We start from the raw sequence: 7,979 nt of genomic DNA on the forward strand, positions 1-7,979 counted from the left end.
TTTTGCCTGGCCTTTGGCTTCAGAGCAATGCCAGAAAATCATAGAATCATAGCACGCCAGGTTGGAAGGGACCTCAAGGATCATCAGGTAAAAAATACAATTTAAATGAGGTGGCCCAGCACCCTGTCAAGCTCAGTCTTAAAACTCTCCAGTATAAGGGAATCCACCACTTCCCTTGGGAGATTATTCCAATGCCAAGTGAGATCATAGAATCGTAGAATTGGCTGGGTTGGAAGGGACCTCAGAGATCATCAAGTCCAACCCTTGATCCACTCCCGCTGCAGTTCCCAGCCCATGGCACTGAGTGCCACATCCAGGCTCTTTTGAAATATCTCCAGGGATGGAGAATCCACCCCTTCCCTGGGCAGCCCATTCCAATGTCTGAGCACCCTCTCAGTAAAGAAATTCTTTCTAATATCCAACCTAAACCTCCCCTGGCGCAACTTAAGACCCTGCCCGCACCCCTATGAAGAGTGGAAACAATATTTTGCCTCTGGACACTCACACCAAACCCATATTCCAGGCAGACAGCTTCTTGCATCCATCACGATGCCGTTCCTGCTCCGAGCAAAGCGCGGGGGAGCCCTCCCTGTCCCCCCTGCTCCCTGCCTGCTAAACCCCAACTGCAACTCATTACATACCAGGAATACCACCATCCCCACAAAGCCTGTGCTGCTCAGAGGAGCCTCTCCCTCTCTCTCCTTTTTTTTTTCCCTTCCTCCCTGCTTGGCTGGGTCTTTGGCAGAGTCCCAGGACTTGGGAAGGGGGAGCAGAAGGGGGGATTTAGGGGGGTAAAGACTTCCCGAGTGCACCCACGGCCTCATTTGGATCCGGTGGTGCTGCCTGCTCATTTCCACTTCACAGATGCTGCTGAGCTCTGCCACCGAGAGACAAATCCCAGAAGGGGAAGGAAGCGTGGTGGGGAGCTGAGAGATGAAAGGAGAAAAGAGACGCATTTATTAAGCTGTTTTTCTTGCAGTGAAAAGAAGCATTTATCAGTGATTTCATATATCATGTGAGATGTGGCTCCCTGCCAATTTCCTAAGCATGCAAACAAGCCACTGACATCATGTGCTAAATATAGAGCAGCTCCTGCTTTAGGTGAATAAATAATGCAGATGCAAAAGCCCAGGTTTTCAGTTACTCATTCATTACCATGTGCCTGTCAGGTTCTCATCATCCAGAGAAAAACGTCTGACTCCAGCAAGGAGTGACAGGTGAAGAATGCAAAACAACTGCAGACAATAGGTGATTAAGCAGAATTTGCTTGTTCTTTGCTTTTTTTCTTACAGCTACATTTCATTTCAGCAGCAATCCACAGGGCAGCTTTTCCAGCACAGCTCTGCCACCTCCCTCCCTTTCCCTTCAAGCTAAGCTGGAGTGAAATGCCTGGGTGGGGAGAGCCTGAACAATGAACACAGCCAAAATGTGGAAACTTCCCTAAGCATGTAGTGGGGGGAAGAAATAACAGAAGCAAGGAATAGGAAAAAAAAAAAAAAAAAAGGGTCTGATCAGACTGTGCAAGCAGTAAAGCATCAGCATCCCCCTATGAAACAGAAGTTTTCCATGCCTTTCCAGAGAGAGGTTTTAATTAGGGTTTCTTCATACTGATTGCTCTTGATACCTCTCCTGGTTTTATTTAAGGGCCCCCCTTTTTACAACCACACAAGCAAACCTTCACAGTGTAGTGTTTTAGCTCTGACAAAACACCCCGAGAAGGCTTAGGATTGATACCAAAACCCCATCGATCCTTTCCCCCCTCCTCCTCCTGCAGATCCAAGGCAGTGAGCAGGAGGAAGAACCCCAACCCATCTTTACAGGGGGGAGAAGAGAGACAGGAGGGCACAAACCAAGCAGACAATGCACCATCAAAGCTGCCGCAAGGTGTTGGATCGATGACAACATCTGCATGAGGGTCTGGGCTACAGGCGAAGCTGTTGCCATGGCAACGGGTGCAAAAGCATCAGGCTGGAGGGAGCAGGCGATGATGAAAGGTGGGAAAAGAGGGAGAAGGGTATTTTTAGATTGCTTCAGAGGAATGCTACCCAGTGACATCATCCTCTCTCATTATTTGCACCCGTGCTGTATGAGGCTTCGTGGCATCTGCCCCAGGCTGTTAAATGAGAAAATGTTATTATGGATGTGAATTATAAATCCTGCGGTGAAACACGAGCTCTGGAGTTATTAGACATCACTATTCTGTAATAAAGGGGAGCATTTAATACACTGGGCTCTACAGATTGGCTGTACAGTGCAAGAAGCATGGAGTCCAGGATTTTAATATTCTCAGAAAGCAATTATGAGTCATCCTTTTATTGTTATTAAGAAGCAGAGTGCAAATAATTTTACACATTTGATATCCCACACATCAACAAGCCTTTGGCACTGGAGAAACATGGCCTAATTTTCCAGAGCACTGTGTGCCAATGTGCTCTGAGTGAATGTGGTAGTAGTTGTAGGTGCTCAGCACTGCCAAAAATCCAACCATCCGTGTCACATGTGAAAGAAGCCTCATTCATCCCAAAAATACAAAGTGTGCTTTTCACTGCCTGTGCCCAACTCCTTAGGTAGGGCCAGCCCTCTTCTACAGTTACAGAGCCAGTAGATACCCGTGGCATCTGCTGAATATGGCATTCATTCAGGGAGAAAAAAAAAATTCTGACCCTCAGTCGTGGCTCCTGGATGACAAACACAGGGCAAAGCCTCCAGCCTGGAGAGGGGACCCAGATGGGGCTTTTCTGCTTTGTGCTGGGATGTGGGTGCCTGGAGCCCACCACACTGGAGTTGTCACTCTTGTCACTCCACCAGTGGCCAAGTCAGAGAAGGATAAACCCAGAGTAACACATTTCTTGTGACTGCAACACACCGAGCCTGCTCTCTGCCTTGGGATGACCATCAGTAAAATGTCACCTGCAGCCAGAGCCATCAGAGCCGTCACTGGAAATGGGCAGGGACTGAAATTCCCAGCCCATGCTGACCCCTGACAAGGCTGCCAAAATACCACCCGGGTGAGTGACAGGGCACGCCAAGCAAAGCCAAGCACGTGGGGCCTCAGCCATTTGTTTTTGCACTTTGGACTAAACCCCGTGCCAGCGGGAGGGCACAGGACGGGGAACCAGAGCCAGGGCAGTGGGCACAGGGATGGCAACAAGGGCTGGGCTCAGCTGATGTCTTGCTGTATGTAGCATTCCTCCTAGGTGAGCTAAATATACCCTCCTTTTCCTTTAACACCCCTCTCCCTTTCCTGCTCCCCACCCCAAGGGCATCTGGGGGCAGGGGTGGGCCAGGACTGAGCAGCCACAGCCCTGGGCTCCCCTGCCCGGCCGTAAAAGGTGCTGCTGGGCATCACAGCCAACTGGGGAAAGAGAGCAAGAAATAGCACAGACACCATGGTGGATGGGCAGAAATAGAAGTGAGGCAGGGACTTACTGCCTGGCTGTGGGTGGGGGGTGCTTAAAGTAAGGACAACAGGTAGTAAAACCTGGTTTTCTATTATTTTTTTTTTTTTTTTCAACGTGCAGACATGATGTGTGACTCTTCTCTCTGTTGAAGTTCTTCTTCCTCTTAGAAGGTCTGACTCGTTAAATATAAAGCAAATAGTGAAACAAGCTGCTGGATGAGTGCTATTTCAGGGAGAGAAGATAAGGGTTACCCAACACAGCATGGCTGAGCCTGCCAAGGGCACGAGTGAGAAGATGTGAGTGAAAAGGTGAGTGGATTTAGCTGAGCCTGAAATAAATAACAACACATGAAGACATTTTCTTTCTTAGTCTAAATGCAGACTTCTAGCTCCAACATCCCTGAGTCTGTAGCACTCAAATCTCCTGACTTAACTAGACCATGCCTGAAACAGCAGCTTTTTTTGTGATATGCTAACATGACCTGTTCTGCATATCAGCTTCATTCAGTTAACCTCACCCACCCTTTCCTAGCTAAGCTCATGCCCAGCACAATGAATAACTTTTGTTTTCTTCCTGGCAGCTCTTTTTTTGGCACTTGTCGTTTTATTTTATTTTTGAGGAAGGAGGTTGGGGTCCTACCTCTTACAATATTAGTGTTGGATATAGATTAAACAATATTTCCTACAACTTATCATTTAAATTCTATTATATGTTGGCTTTGGCAGTGCAGGCATTGCAGAAATGCCAGTAGAGAAACTGTGATCTGAATGAGTGTAGGACTCAGGCAACCTTGAAGTATGGCTACAGAAAATAGTTTTAAATAGTAAAAATCTGGCATTATGAATCTCTTGGGGACACAGGTGCTGCCAGTGCCCTAAACATCCCATGTTAAAAGAGGCATGACCTCTCTGCAAAAATCAAGGACCATTTTAGGACAGATGCAACTTGGGACGAGGAGTCACACTCGACATGTGTGGAATTCACCAGACACATTTTGGGCACCACCCCAACCTGGAATCACAGCAGTTGTGGACATGTATGGCTCGAGGGACCTCCAGAGATCATCCAGCGCCTCTTTGCCTCCCTTTCCCTCTCTTCCTGTCTGATATCCACGACTGGTACTTGTTTAACCTTTTTAAAATACCTCCAGTGACAGGGGCAGCCCTCTGTCAGGGCTCACCTCTCCTCCTGATTACAGCATGATATTCCATTAGCTCTAATCCAGCTCAATCTCACCAAGAAACAGCTCAACTTCCTTCTGCCTACCTGAAAACTAGTTGGTCTAATTGCAGTCCTTACATATTTGACACATTGCTGTCCTTGTCCTCCACTCTTCCAGTCTGGACAAACCAGTTTTTTCAACCTTTCCTTTTAAACCACATCTTCCATGCTACCCACATGCCCTGTTTCCTTTCATGCTTGCCTGCATCTCCATCCTGCACCAGGATGCCATCCTACACCTGGCTCAGCTCTGAGGAGAAACCAATGGTGATTTCCACAGCCCTACATCTGGTGTGACCTCCTGCTTGGCCCCTTCCCCATCCTGGACCACTTGCCTCTTGCCTGGCCCTCCCCTGCTGTGTTGCTGCCAGCCTGGTCCTTCCTTACAGCATCAGGATCCCCTCCACTCCTCCTGCTCCCCTGTACTGGATGACATCTTATTGAGCTCAGACCATTTCACCCATTTGTCCAGGCTACTTTGATTTCTAGCCCTCCAAAGTGCTTGCAGAGTGTGCTTCCCCACCTGAAGCTACCCACAGATTTTCAAGTGTGCTTTCTATTCCATTACCCTCCTCATTAATGATACAAATAACAGCAGAGACATCCAGTGCTGCCTGCTTGCTCGCTTGATGCTCCCCCTTCCCTCCAACACCTCCCATAACCTGGGAAGTGACCACCCTTTCCCATGACAGGCAGGAGGGACATAGGTTGACCACTGGTGACATCAGCCCCCCAGAAAAAGGGGGTAAATCCCATTTTCCCGGCCTCTGGAGCTTGTTGCTGCTGTTCTATGGCATTAGAACCTCACCTCTGACAGCAGCAAAGTGAAAAACCTGCTTTCTATCTCTGTGTCCATGCTTGGGGGTGTTGAACCTGGCAAGCCTGTAGCCAGAAAGCAAGCTGGGCTTGGTTTGGCTGGGCAGGACTGCTGAAATTTGGGCTACCAGGAAGGTTTACTGAGTGAGTGAGTTTGTACAGCTTCATCTCAGGCTCGCCAGGGACCCAGCTGAACAATTAAAGGAAATATCAGTTCAGTCGCAGGTTGCAGCACACTCATAGCCCTGCCTTCAATGAATAAAATTAATCATTCTCACTGATTCTCTAATCAAGCCAATCCTCAGAGGTGTAAATTATGCTGGCAGATGTATAATCAGGGAAGTTTTCCAAATTAACCTAAAAAAAAAAAACCAAAAAAACCCCACCAAGACTCCACTGAGTCTCTCAGCACTGGCTGAGCTGAGCAAAGGCTGCCTGAAGTGCAACACAAAACTGGGGGGCAGCAACCATGACTTGCAAAAGCTGAGAGAAAAACAACTATCCTGGAAGCCAGGGCTTCAATTCAATATGAGGACAGCCCAGCCCTGAGCCAATCTTTCCCCACTAACCCTTCCCAGATGTTTGAGACATGTATCCAAGCACTTTCCTGCAGGAAGATCCTATCAGGATCCTACACCTTAGCAGGTGGAGGAACAGGAAAGGTCACAATCCTTATGTCTGGCTGACCCTTAGGAAGACAATAAACCTCAGCACGTGGCTAGGAATAAAATATGGAATGTGGAAATATGGTCATTAAATAGTGCCAACCAAATGCATCTTTACTGCCAGGCTCAGTCTGGCTGTTGGATGGAGGGAGACATCAGCTTGGTTTTGGTCCCTGTGAAACATCTTTTCACCCACTCACCTGGGTCTTCAAAGGGCCTTGGGCCACTTTATTTATTCTCCCTGGAGATGTGGATTGAAATAGTTGACCTGGTGTGTACTGAGTCAGGAAAAGGGGGAGATGGCTGAATTTTTTTAAATGCAGAATTGGAACCTTCAGAGGGAAACAATAAAACCAAGCAGCAAAACCTGAGGCACAAGGGTGTGGACTGCACAACCTGGGGGCACAAAAAGAGTCTGGATGGGGCCTAACCTGCAGCTTTGTGTACCCGCTGCTTTATTATGCAAAATAAAAATAAAACTAATTCCAGCAAATTAGAGTAAATATTTGATGATATAATTATGCCTTATTATATGCAATGTTCTTTCTTTTGCAAATTAAATTTTCACAGAAATTCATCACCCATTTCATTTTTTTATTGTTGAGGTCATGAGTATGTCACAGTTGTTTGCTATGTACTTTCATAACCGTTTGATTAATATTAAATGTTTAAAATAAAAACCCCATTAATATTTTAGCTATAATGGCTCTGCGAAAACATTATGAATAAGACTCAGTATTTATGGCCCACATTAATTCTTAGTGCTACTTTTTATATTTTTAGTGCTGTGCAGAACACGCACAGTTCATTATATATGAAAAATAGTTTAATTTTCAGGAGCTTTGTAATAATCTGTAAAATGGAGTTTCCCTTGCCATGCCACATGAGAGAGAGCTAAGTACCAGAAATCATCTCATAGGTCTGGAAGGCACCTTAAATACCTGCTGGACATGGTAAGAAACCCAACCCTGTATATTTGACTATTAACCCATGCAGAAAAGGTCCTTGTGGCCACCACAGTGGGACAGCATCCTCCTGCTCTGGGTTTCAGGCTCTGAAGGTGCCCTGGAGTGCTGCTCCAGAACCCCAGGCAACTTCAAGTGCTTCAGGTTTGGTTGGGGTTTTTTTGTTGGTTGTTTTTGTTTGTTTGTTGTTTTTTTCTTGGTTTGGGATTTTTTGTTTGTTGGTTTGGTTTGGGTTTGGGTTTTTTTTTTTCAGTGCTACAGAGAAGTGCTGTGCCTTCTATTAAAAAAAAAAAAGGTCCCCAAAACCCCCTCTTGAGCACTCCCCCTGCTCTCTGCCATCCCACTATCAATCACTCCCCACTTGATCACTCCCCCTGCTCTCTGCAATCCCAAATTATTTTTTTTTTTTTTTGATGGATCAAAACCACCACCATCATTACTCCGTTTGTAGGATGTTAGCCCTAAACCAGGTACCTACCAAGGACTTGCTTTCCCTATGCTGCCCTGGATGCTCTCTCAACTTGGACAGCATCTTTACAAACTGGAAACCTCCCTGTGTGTCCTACTGCCTGGAGGCTGAGTGCCCAGAGCATCTTCTTTGCAGGATGGGAAACTGGATCCCAAGATTTTTGCTAAACATCCTGTAAACAGCAGGAAACAGAGGGCTGCAGATGACAGCACCCATCCCCATCCCCAATCCCACTGCTGGAAAATGACAGGTCCCAACTCCATCAAAGTGTCAGGGTACATCTAAGCCCACCTTCCTCTTGGCAGGTTGGAAGAAGCACCCAGTTCCCAGCTTCACTGGGCTTTTGTGAGCCATGGTGGACTTGTTCCACACACCTTCTTCTCCTTCAAAGGTGTGCAAAGTGAAGATGAAACCTACCCTGTCTGTCCTGATGGCTTTCTGG

The 7,979-nt window shown here is 46.9% G+C and overlaps 1 long non-coding RNA gene across 1 annotated transcript; it reads left to right on the forward strand.

The window, feature by feature from the left end:
• The first annotated feature begins 3,101 nt into the window (after positions 1 to 3,101).
• On the forward strand, positions 3,102 to 6,680 carry LOC139793991 (uncharacterized). Its single transcript, XR_011724905.1, has 3 exons — positions 3,102 to 3,197; positions 3,522 to 3,709; positions 4,262 to 6,680. It is a non-coding gene; the product is annotated as an uncharacterized lncRNA (long non-coding RNA).
• Positions 6,681 to 7,979: the final 1,299 nt, after the last annotated feature.

This window comes from Heliangelus exortis, chromosome 3, assembly GCF_036169615.1.
Source record: "Heliangelus exortis chromosome 3, bHelExo1.hap1, whole genome shotgun sequence".
Taxonomy (NCBI): domain Eukaryota; kingdom Metazoa; phylum Chordata; class Aves; order Apodiformes; family Trochilidae; genus Heliangelus; species Heliangelus exortis.